General features: G+C 47.5%; 1 long non-coding RNA gene across 2 annotated transcripts in view; it reads right to left on the bottom strand.

Moving 5' to 3' along the window:
• Window positions 1-3,903: 3,903 nt before the first annotated feature.
• LOC307223313 overlaps window positions 3,904-11,823 on the bottom strand; it is a 39,460-nt gene continuing 31,540 nt past the window's right edge. The window contains exons 1-5 of one of the 2 annotated variants that reach the window (XR_013842068.1): window positions 10,496-10,630; window positions 10,106-10,271; window positions 8,774-8,867; window positions 6,285-6,414; window positions 3,904-4,804 (exon numbers count right to left, since the gene is read on the bottom strand). This is a non-coding gene — a long non-coding RNA (uncharacterized lncRNA). Of the gene's footprint in view, window positions 4,805-6,284; window positions 6,415-8,773; window positions 8,868-10,105; window positions 10,272-10,495; window positions 10,631-11,823 lie in introns of those variants that run through there. The other variant, XR_013842067.1, reaches the window with a different exon arrangement.

Consider the following 11,823-nt stretch of genomic DNA (forward strand, 5'->3'; position numbering starts at 1 on the left):
TTAATTAACTCTTCACATGCTAATTGCTGATACACAGAGGTAGGTACACACATTCCAATATCCATGGATCTCAAAGTCTGACACACAGTCTTTACACATAAACACTAATTAAACCCTTGCATAGCCTCCTTTCTAAGACACATTGAAGCTGTCTTATAACATATTCCAGTTATGACAAAGAAGTTCTAATTAAATCCTGATATTTACTATACAGCGGTATCTCAGTTTTTGAACTTCTCTGTTAACAAACATTTTGGTTTTTGAATGCCGTAAACCCAGAAATAAATGCTTCAGTTTTCGAAAACGCCTCAGAAGTTGAACATGCCACGTGACTTCCACCGAGTGCAAGATCCCGAGGCCTAGCTGTCGGCTATTGCGTTTTCGGTTTTCAAATGTTTCAGAACTCGAAGGTCTTCTGGAATGGATTACATTCGAAAACCAAGGTACTACTGTACCTAAACATTTAGCACCACAGATCAATTACAGTATTCAAGATGGTTGGTGCTTGTAAAAAAGCCTCACATGCTCCTAAACCTGCCCCTTGCAAGGGTGGATAGAGCAAGGTTACCAGATTTTTTCAAAGAATCAAGGGACACTTTTTTTAAAAAAAGAGAGAAAATATATTTTTTAAAAGTTATTAAAAAAATTAAGATATCTTCTCTACTGTGGTCTCCTCTGTCATGCAGCCTTCCTCTGGACCCCGGCCTGCTCTCTTGGAGTGCTAGCTGCCATGGAGTAGGCTCGGGTTGGACCTGGGCTCGGCCACATGTCCTTGCCCTCCCGGTGCTCTCCTACCTTTCCTCCTGAGAGGCAGCAGCGATGCGGCAAGGTCGGGGCTCCCCTCTTTTTTCTCCTTCCTCTTTCTCTCTCTTCCTTCTCCTTCTCCGCTCCTCCTTCTCCCTGCGTCGGCTCCAAGGTTTTCCTGGCACCAGAGCTCCACTGGGCAGTTGGCCACACACTCTTGCGCCTGGCTTGATTTGGGTCACAGGGGGGTGTCAGCGGTCCCCCCACTTGACGTGCCGGGCATCCCCAGTTCCCCCTTGGCAGTGGCGGCCGCAGCAGCAGTCTGCCAGCCTGGTTGTGCAGTTGGCTCTGGCTGGCTTCAGGAGCTGCTCATTGCCATGGCGCCCGCCATTTTGCCTCGCTGGAAGTCCCCATATGATGTGTCTTGTGCCGTTGAATTAATCACACAACATTCATTCCCTACTAATAAATCTACAACACTTAAAATATAAATCCAGGGAGATTAAATGAAATCCGGGGACATTCCGGGGACAGATTTTGTCCGGGGACAGATTTGTATATCCGGGGACTGTCCCCGGGAAATGGGGATGTCTGGTAACCATAGCATAGAGCCTTGTGGGCATAATAGAGGACTGTCCTCAGTAAACTGACCAGCCTACCTAGGCCATTAAATAACCAGCAATCTCCCTAACATGTGGAAGACGAAATTGAGGCTTAGGAAAATGAGAACCTGAGGGGAAATGAAATGGACAGGTGTGCCCTGTGGTGCTGAGCTGCAGCCCTTCCCCCTAAAGGAGGTGCTCTATCAGTGAGTGATGGACCCCACCAGGACCCCACCCATGTGCCTGCATGGCATGCATGAGCAACCTCAGACAGTGTGTGTCTTGTACATGTCATTGCACCGTATCTCAGCCGCTTCTTATTTCTGAAACTTCTGCTTTTCTGAGAGGATGAGAAATCATCTGTTATGATCTTGCAAATTCTTATTACAGTCATACCTTGGGTTGAAGTAGTTTCGGGTTGAGCATTTTCGGGTCACGCTCCGCAGCGACCTGGAAGTAACGGAATGGGTTACTTCCGGGTTTTGCCACTCGCGCATGCACAGATGCTCAAACTGATGTCATGCACATGCGCGGGTTGCATTCTGCTCTGGATGCGAACGGGGCTCTGGAACGGATCCCGTTCGCATCCAGAGGTACCACTGTATTTAAAGCCTTCAGAAGCTTAAGTGACAATGGTGAGGCCATAATAAGAAACTGATTTCCATTGTCAGGAAACTGGCCATCACCCCTGCTGAGACTATTCTATGCATGCAGGAATGGCTTCTCTCTCTCTCTCTCTTTCAGGTAAGTGAAGGGGTTGGGAGAAGGGCACCATCGGTTGGCAGCGGAGGCCTCTGTAGACATCTTTTTTATTGGCCTCTGCATCCACTAATAAGAATGATATTGCAGGAATTTCAACAAAAGCACCCATGACAGATGGCCATCCAACCTCTGCTTAAAAAGGCATTTTCCTTCATTTGGCTTCTCCTCCTTTTATAAATGTAGATTCCTTGCTGCCATTACCATAGAACACTCCTTTCCTTTAGAAGCCATTTCTCACCATGAAGACTTTCCATCTGCACAGCAAAACTAGAAAGTCAACTAATGCTTTTGTGTTTCAGTAAGGCCAGATATCCAAATCTTTAATCTGTTCTCTATGGAAATGCTGTAAAGATTGTTGTGATGATGCAACTATATTTGGTCTTGCCAAAACGGGCTTCAGAAACATTCCCTGTCCTCTCTGACTCCCAGTCCATCCGTTCTAGTCAAGGATCTGCCACCAACACCCCTCCTTGAAAAGCCAGATTTTAGAAAAGGGGTTGTGCAAATTCACTTTGTTTGGCAACACTTTCCTCAGGGTAGAATTCCAGTTGCCCCAGGGCAGTGTTTGGAAGGCTACCAAAAACAACACAGATTATCGTCTTTCATGATCCTAATCCCAGTTTTAAGCACTGCCTCTCAGTTTTGTTCACTACAGCTCTACAACATCTGCAGATGCGTTTGCATTTACAATGCATTTCCTGTCTAACCAGGAAGGCAAGCAGTGGAGGATTCTCCACTACAGGGGTCAGCAACCTAAGGCCCATGGGCCAGAGGCGGCCCACAGAGGTCTTTTGACCAGCCCCTGAGCCGTCCCCGAACTGAGTCGCCTGCTTGCACGCTGCACTAAACTGGCACAGCACGATGCAGGGACTCACTTCCGCAGTGCTGAAAATTGCGGGCACACGTGCGCGCGCACACACACACGCACACACACACACACACACACAATCCAGCCCATGGAGGGATCTCTGTGGGACCAATCCGGCCCAGGCAAGATAAAACTTGCTGCCCCCTGCTAAACTACATCTACAGCAGAAGGAGAGAGGGAGGGAGGGAGGGAGGGAGGGGGAGAGAAAGAAAGAGAGAGAGAGAGAGAGAGAGAAGGAGGTGTATATATATTATTCCCTTTTCACTGCACCAGTTCCTTGGTTAATCCAGTCTGGATTGGGCTCCTGCCCAGGAAATGGACACAACTTGTATGCAGTTGATCCATCACCTGCCCTGCCCCATTATGCAGCAGCTGTTGCCAGGGGTTGCATGCACTCTTCCACACTTTTGGCAGATTGGCACCTCTTTGAAGGTGCCCCCTCCCCTGCTGGCACAGCCCAGGGGATCCCAGTGAAGGGGAGGAGCAGCTGCACTGAATCCTAACCCCTGAAAGCATTGGGTTGGGTATTAGGATGGGGCTCTGCCCTTCATATGCCACTATTTCTAACTGCTTCTTCATCCTGAAGCATGCAATCTGGATATTTTGAAAGACAAGGATATGGATTAATGGATAAATGTAATGAATTAAAATCCACAAATTATTGTGTGCAACTAAAATATGTTTGGTGTGACTCTTGATTACTCATGGAATAAACAGCATAGAAAATAGCTGCAGTGATGAAACTATCAAATGACAGTAACATTTTAAAGAAAAGATATCAATGGAGAGCAGTGTGAAGATTAGCTTTTATTCATTCACTATAGAAATGAGAAAGATAACAGCATCCAGACAGTCCCTTTATTTTATTTGCTTCTTTTCCAATGTCCTACTGTATAGGTCCAACTCTCTTCACTTCCACCACAGGTCCAACTCTCTTCACTTCCACCACAAGGAACAGAGGGGACTTACTTCAAAGTAAACATGCAAAGGAACTTGCTGTAGGTGTTCTAACATGTGCCTGCCAGTTTTTCCTAGTCAGACTATTGTAGTTGAAAATGTTTCCAAGATGTTCTTCTGTGATAAAGTCTTTTTATCTTTTATATTTGGTAACCAATGGTGTCAGTGTTCCTTAGGTGGTGGTGGTGGGTCTGCAGGCCTGGGGGATCCAGGCAACCCTGGAGGCCTCGCTATCCATCCCATGTCAGGATCTCCCCGAATCCTGTCTCCTTCTCAGGCCACACCCTCTCTGGCCCTGCTCTGCCCCCTCCTCAAATGCTTTGATCTGCAAGAATGTGATTCTGAACTGTATTGTTTGGATGGAGAGATATGTGGGGAAGATGGGGGAGACACCCTAGATTTGTGGGACTGGAATGTAGCCTGTGGTACAAAGGTCAGGTTCACATCTATTGCTGCACCAACTTTGTCCCTCTCCCCCCCCCCCCACTGGCCCTGTGGGGAGGGGATGTGGCTCTTGGGTTGAAAGCCATCCCCACAACTGAAGATCACTTATGTTCTGGGAGTGAGAATCTGCTGCTGTTGTTTTAGCATTTAGCAAGCATTAAGTTAATATGAAATTCAAGCCGGTCCCTTGTTTCGCTGTTCGGCAGGTGAAACACATGGAAGGTGAGGCTTAAAACAGTCCCCAAAGTGGGTCTGTCCAGAGGCCACCTCAAAAGAGAGTGAACTCCCAGGGAGGACACTGCCAGGACCCTCTGGAAATTAATAGGCACACAGCGTTGTGGGGTCATCAAGCTTATATAACTTATACTGGCACGTTTCTGGATCGATCACTGCTTTGCAACCTACAACATCTAGAATGCCACCATATCTGAAAAGAAAAAGAAAAATTCTATTTTTAAATCATTTATGGACCACCTTTTCATAAAGATACTTAATAAGGATTTACAACAGGGTGAAGAATCCTTTTCAAGTTGAGGGCTGCATTCCCCAATGGGCAACTTGGGGAGGGGCACAAATTAGTGGTGGCTAAAGTGCGCAGAGCAAAGGATGGGCTCTTTCCTTTGTATCACAGGTTATGTTCCAGCCAGGCAGAAGCCAGAACTTTTCTCTTTCCAGACATCAAAGTCCCATTTCAGAGAGGCAACATCACTTGAAAGGAGTACAGGACATGACCAGGATGAGCCATGGCCTTGCCAGGGTCCTGAGGGCCAGAAAGAGAGAACTGCAGGGTCACATTTGACCCCCAACCTTAAAGTTCCCCATCCCTGTCTATCAAGAGAGTTTGGGGAGTGCTCCTGGATTCGGCAATGCTCCTGCATGCCTGGGTGGCTGGTGTGCCCAGGAGCATTTTGCCCACCTGCAGCTGATGTACCACCTGCATCCATTCCTGTATCACCTCATCATCTCCCGGCTCAATGACTACAACATCCTTTACCTGGAGCTGCCCTGGGAGAATGTTCAGAAACTGCAGCTTTGGACAAAAGGCAACAGTTGCTTTGCTTTCTGGTGTATGTTTTTAAGACCATGTTATACTGGTCTTACATCAGTTGCATTGGCTTCCAGTTTGTTTCTGGTTCCAGTTCATAGTGTTGGTGGTCAACTACACAGTCCCAACTAGCTTAGGGCCAGGGACTATCCTGCAATGGTGAGGCAAAGTGACTCTGCACTGCGCTCAGACCCCTCTTTGTACTTTCTGGAGCAGAGCTGAGCACTAAAAGAGGTTGTGGGGTTCTTCAGGGAGGGCCAGTCTACCTGGGCCCCCGCCTGAAACCCTGCAAAGCCAGTGCCAGTCACAGCAGACAGTGCTGAGCACAGTAAATGGACCAATGGTCTGACTCTGTATAAGGCAGCTTCCTATGATGCTGAGGGTATCAGGGCTTGTTGTTTCTTTTTTGAGGAATACTAAGGAAGGAACTATTTGGATCCATGTGCAGAATTATCGTCAGAGCTGGGCATGTGCTACCCTCTCAAATGATGGTAGAAATCTCCACCCGCCTACAGAGGCTACAAGCTCTCCTTCCAACTGCTCTTTGCCCTGCCTGGTGGAGGCTGGTCCATTAGGGCAAATGCCCTGACCCACCCACCTCAGTCTGACCAAACCTGCCTGCCTACTTGCAAATCAGTCCAGGGGTGGCCCTGCCTTGGCAGCTTCCTCCTCCTTAGTCTCAGCAAAACTCAGCAGGAAGCAACATGGAGGCAAAGCTAAAATTAGCTGGTTCTGGAGCTACCTAGTGTTGATCTCCCACTTCTATGTGCAGCGGGAGAGAGGGGCTGCTGCTGCTTCTACTCCTAATACCCTACTTTCAAAAGGGTGAATAAATCCAATCCCACTCAGGGTTTTTGCCTACCTGGCACAGCATTCCATTCCTCCTTCCTTGCATTCACATCGCATGCACTCAGCTGTATTCCAGGCAGTTCCCAATGGATGCTGGCTCCCGTCATATATATCCGTACACTCACTTGGACGCAGGAGTTCACCTGGGGTGGGGGAGAAGAAACCCCACCAATCTCCTTGGCAATAGCATCAACCTCCAAGTATCAATGAAACCCAGGAAATGTAATTACCCAGGAAATGTACGGTAATTGCACACTTTGCACAAGGTAAAACCTTTTCCCCCTTTCAGATGCACCCCACTAAACACCTGATAGGCAAAAGGGAATCAGGTTGTGGGGTTCTAAACACAGCGTATACACTTCCTTGCTATGTGATGCAATCATTTACTAGCTATTTGTAATATATGACATGCTCTCAGTGTCGGGAATCCCCTGGACACCAGGGAATTTTAAGGCAAGGGAAATGGGTTTCATGAAAGAAGGCTTATGTCACCAGGAATCTACATAATAGCCCCCACATTCCCAGGCTTAACCTGTGAAACAGATACTGTCATGGAATGCATGAAGGACACTTGCTAGAGAAATAAGACGAGCTTCTTTGTTTGAAAAGGAAACAAGAAAGAAATTTTCCGCTGCTTCCTTTATGGAGCTGTTGTTGCTTTTTTATCATGTTAGCATCAAACAGGGAAACCAGACACAAGATAACTGTATTCAAAATGATGCCTGCTGCACAAATATCTCACATGCTCCTTTGTTTGCCCCATGTGAGGGAGCATGGAGCCTCATGAGGAGAATCCTCAGGCCTCTGTGGGGCTGAGACATGCAGGTGCATTCACAGAGCCATGTTTCCAAGATGATGTGAGCATGTGCAGATGGCAGTGGCCTCAGACACAGGCACTCCTGCCAGGGCCACTGAGCATCTGAACCAGGCCATAGTCACAAAGAGACATGGGGATAATATCTGGCACCTTAAAGAATTGTGCAGGGGGGACCTCAGCCATCTCCCTCTCTTGCCTAACTGGTCAAGGTTCCACCAAGCCTCTCCACCTACCAGCAGGCAATGGAATGACCCAAATAAAGTGATCTATGGGGGGAAAGAGAGACTTGGAGATGGGAACTCCTACTGATGTCCATAGGATTTTTTTCAAGAGAGAGATGAGAGCAAAGCAAATACTCCAAATAAAATAAATAATTGAAAGGTGGGAGTAGGTAAGCTTTTCACTTTTTTAAAAATGATGAGAATAGCACCTCCATATCATTTTATTTTATTTTTTCATTTTGTTTATATCTCATCCTTTCTCCAAAAGGACCCCAGCAAGCAATAAAATGATTAATACATCTGCGAACATTTTGATCTCAGTTTCTACAAATGCTAAAAACTTGCACGCACTCTCTCTCTCTAAATAAATAAATAAAATGAACTCTGCAAATTGAAGAGCCAGAGGGGCCCTGGCCCTGGGCACAGGTTTCTGAAGGGGTGTGAAGCAGGTGCCCAATGCAGGCCCCCCAGCATGCCATGGCTGTTGCACCCTTCTTGTGCCGCCCTCCCTCGATCCGAGCTTTGCAAGGCTGCTCAGGGAGGGGGTGCGGGGACGTGGCAACCATGCGCCCTTCAATCCCAGCCTTGTGTGAGCCTCACAAGGTTCGGAGCTGAGGAGGGGGGTGCAACAGCCATGCCACTTGGGGCTGGTGTCACTCTGGCGGGAGCTGGGTGGGCTTCATTTGTCCTTCACCCCTCGCTCCCCCCCCCCATGCCTGCACTGGGTGGCGTGGAGTGCTGTTCAGAGGGACACTGCCTCTGACCTTGGCACATTCAAGGGCATCTCTTTATCAACAGGAAACCATCTAACACAGGGGTAGGCAACCTAAGGCCCGGGGGCTGGATGCAGCCCAATTGCCTTCTCACTCTGGCCCGTGGACGGTCCAGGAACCAGCGTCTTTTTACATGAGTAGAATGTGTCCTTTTATTTGAAATGAATCACTGGGTTATTTGTGGGGCATAGGAATTCGTTCATATATATTTTTAAAATACAGTCCAGCCCACCACATGGTCTGAGGGATGGTGGACCAGCCCACGGCTGAAAAAGTTTGCTGACCCCTGATCTAACAGTTTTCTCCTCTAAAGAGATATCAATGAGTGGCCACTAATGGATCACAAAAAAGAGGAAAGACATTACTAACAGAGGGCACAGATTTGCACAAACTTTGCACCTGCTATTGTATATGTATAGGTGCAATGTATATGTATGGCTAACCGGTTGGCTTCCTAGGTGCTCATTGTTGGTGAGCAACTTCAGGGCCTCTGCTCTAATTTTTCTTTGAACTGATCTTGGACCAGCCATTCCTTCCAAAAGAGGGCTTCTTCATCTAGAGAACTGCCCCTGACCCCCTCCAGATAGAGGACTGTCTTTCGTAAACTGACCACCCCCCATGGGCCCTTAAGGACCACTGGCCAGCAATCTCCCTAACAAAAGAAATGGGTAGTCACCCACTGTAGCCTTACCATTTCTAACCCTTATTTTATGCACTTCTTGGAAGCAGAATCCACAGCAGGAAGCCAGGCTGAAACAGAGGACAGTCAGGCTGAGGAGATCTTTCTGAAAAACAAGCACAAGGAGGAGGAACTTCAGCTCCATTGAGATGCACAAAAAGGCATCTCACTCAGTGGCAGGGGCAGACTTTAGGAATATGGCGCCCTGAGCGAGGACAAAATTTTTGCCCCAAAGATTCATTTGGCACCCTTCTGCCTCCCGCCTTCCATTCAGCGCATGCTCTCAAGTGCAATATGTCATAGCTGCAGCAACTCAATAACCCAGGGTTTAACTTTGAGTAGGTACCCGTATAAATATAGGCTTTATTATTAATACGTTTCACCCGCTCAGCTTGCAGACCTGGGTGGGGGAACCGCCTACACCTCCCTCATTCTGGCACTGTCAATGAGCTACCCAAGAAAGAAGAGTTGAGCTATACTGTGGTTGTGTGTGTTTTTTCAGCGCCAAAGACAGTTTGGGATAATTGGCTAGAGCAGAGGTTTTCAACCTTTTTGGGTCCACAGCTCCCTTGACCAACTACATTCTTTCTGCAGACTCCTGTGGGGCTCAGGAGCCCAGTTATGTCACCTCTTGCCTGCAGAGCCGGCAGCCCCTCACCCCTCCCTTGTGGAGGGTTCCCTCAGCCTCCTCTTCTCCCCTCTCCTTGGGAGTCCTCTGGGCAGCCGCTGCTGCTGCCCCTGGTCTCTGAACTGCCCCCCACTCCGGCCGCAAAACTGGGCCTCTGCAAACTTGTGTTGAGGCTAATCCTGAGAGACTGAGCATTTTTTAAAAATGGCACATAATTACCACTCCAAAATACCCAGAATCTGTGTTGGGTGTGTTTGTGACTCCCCTCCCAAGAAAAAATGAATTCTGCACTCAGAAATGTTATGCTAGTTAACTTGATTTGTAAAGGTTTTCAGAAGCCTACTTCTAAAATCTAGTTTTTATTAAAAAAAAACCAAACCAATCCTCTGATAAGTTCCAAAGAAACCATCAGGAAACCATGAAAGGTCTGCAGGCACAGGATAAATGCAGGGCAGACAGTAGATGGTCCAAAGTTCAAAGAGGAGAGAAACGTTCAGGCACCTTATCCTTTCGCTGCTGATCCGTGTAAATCTGCCTTTCCTCTGCAACTTTTCCAGCATTTTACAAGATCCAATTGTAAGAAACTGTTGGATACACTAACACATAAACCATAATTTGTTGTAAGGCGCTCAGAGTGGCTGGGACAATCCAGATGGGTGGCATATTATTATTATTATTATTATTATTATTATTATTATTATTACAATTCTGCTTACCATCCTGGCTTTTCGATGCACAAATCCTTCGGGCTAAGACACAGCTGCTTCTCCAAGGGCTGTTCCTTGCAAGTGACTCCAGGGAATCTGCCTCCCAAATGTATGCAGATATGGGGCCAGAGATTAAGCTGAGGAGATGCCTCCTTCATGTTGCAGTTCTGGTGTACTAATGTGTCAAAAAAAATAAAAAAGTTAACGAGAAGAAAATATTTGCTTCAGACTTTAGTTTGTGTTCATTTTGAAGAATGGCAACAGAAACCTCTTCAGGAATATTTGAAACAGAGCTTTGAGCAACCGTCTTTAAAACTCCTCCAGCTTATTTATGGGCAGAGAAAGTGGGATTTCATTGAATTTCTCCGGGGAGAGGAGAAAATGTCCTGCATGTCTTACCATTAGCAGAAGTAGGATCACAGCTTCTTTGTTTTTCCTTCCTAGGGTTTGCAGCAGTGGCAACTCTGTTGGAAGCCTGGGCATCCTTCTGCGTCATCCCAAAGGGTGGGAGAAGTGTTGAGGCCATTTCACTTCCCCTGCTTGGGCTGCCTTTGAAAAAGTGGGAGACCTGAAAGGTATCATTCCCATTTTCCTTCTCATTGCTTTGCTGCTTAACAAAAAGGGGCAGGAGACATTCTCTTGTAGGCAGGGGCTTTTGAAAAGCAGGGAGGGGTGCCAGGGCTGGTTTGCCACATCCTGGCCAGGCAGCTGCTCTAGCCATACAGGAGTTTTTGGAAAGGGCTGTATATGTCATGCTCGCTGCTCTAATTGTTCAGTTTTGCTGCCTGCCAGCCACATGCGGGAGTGACAGGCGGCGACTTTCCTTTTTTTTTTTAAAAAAAAAAAAAGTGTTTGTTTGGATGGAGAAGAGTGCAGGAATTGCCTGTTGCTTGTGTTGCTGTCTGCCAGCCTTAAAGGGCTCAGGATCACGATACCAAGGACTGACTCTCTCCTACCGGTCAGGGGCTGGACTAAGGAGGAATGGTGGGGAACCCCCCTTCTCCTGAACGAACCTGAGAACAGGAGGGCAGTATAGATTTAGAACCGTGGTTTGCAGAAGGGCATAACCGAGAAGCTGCAGAGGGGAGAAGCTGGGAAATATTGGGAGAGGAAGAGCAGGAAGTAGCAGCAGCACCAGGGGAGAGACAGCTGACAGACTCCGTGTCCTTGGAAAGGATTCCTGGCCAGCCCCCCTTCCGGGGCCAGGTGGGCATCAAGGGTAGCAGAACAGAGAGCTCAGAGGCAGACAGCTCAGATACGCCGATGCAGGAGTGACGTAGAATAGGGGAGACCTGGAGGGGAGGGGACTTTACTCGGAGCAATGCCGTTATTTAGGGAAGACTGCATTCCTTTGTCACGCTTTGTGAATTATTGAATAAATGGCTTGGTAAGAACTTTCATCCTTTCTCTGCCTCTTGGCTGCCACCGTGGGAGGGATCTGATCCCCCAAGCCTGACACTACCCGGGCCCTACAATCATCTTCATGTGCCTCCTTCCCAAGAGGTCCAGTGGGTGGGAGAGGTACTTTCCTTTTTCTTTCCTTTTTCTCCTCCTGTTTTTAGTAGGTATTTTGTATTTTTATGCTCTCAACCGCCCTGAGATCTTTGGGTGGAGGGCAGTATAGAAATATAATAAAAATAAATGTTAAAAGGCGAGTCTCTAACCCTCCTAGGCAGAAGGTTATGAAGCACAATGTGCATGTTCTAAGCAACTTCTGTCAAATGAGC

The sequence above is a fragment of the Podarcis cretensis genome (genome assembly GCF_951804945.1).
Source record: "Podarcis cretensis genome assembly, chromosome: 8".
In the NCBI taxonomy this organism is placed as follows: Eukaryota; Metazoa; Chordata; class Lepidosauria; order Squamata; family Lacertidae; genus Podarcis; species Podarcis cretensis.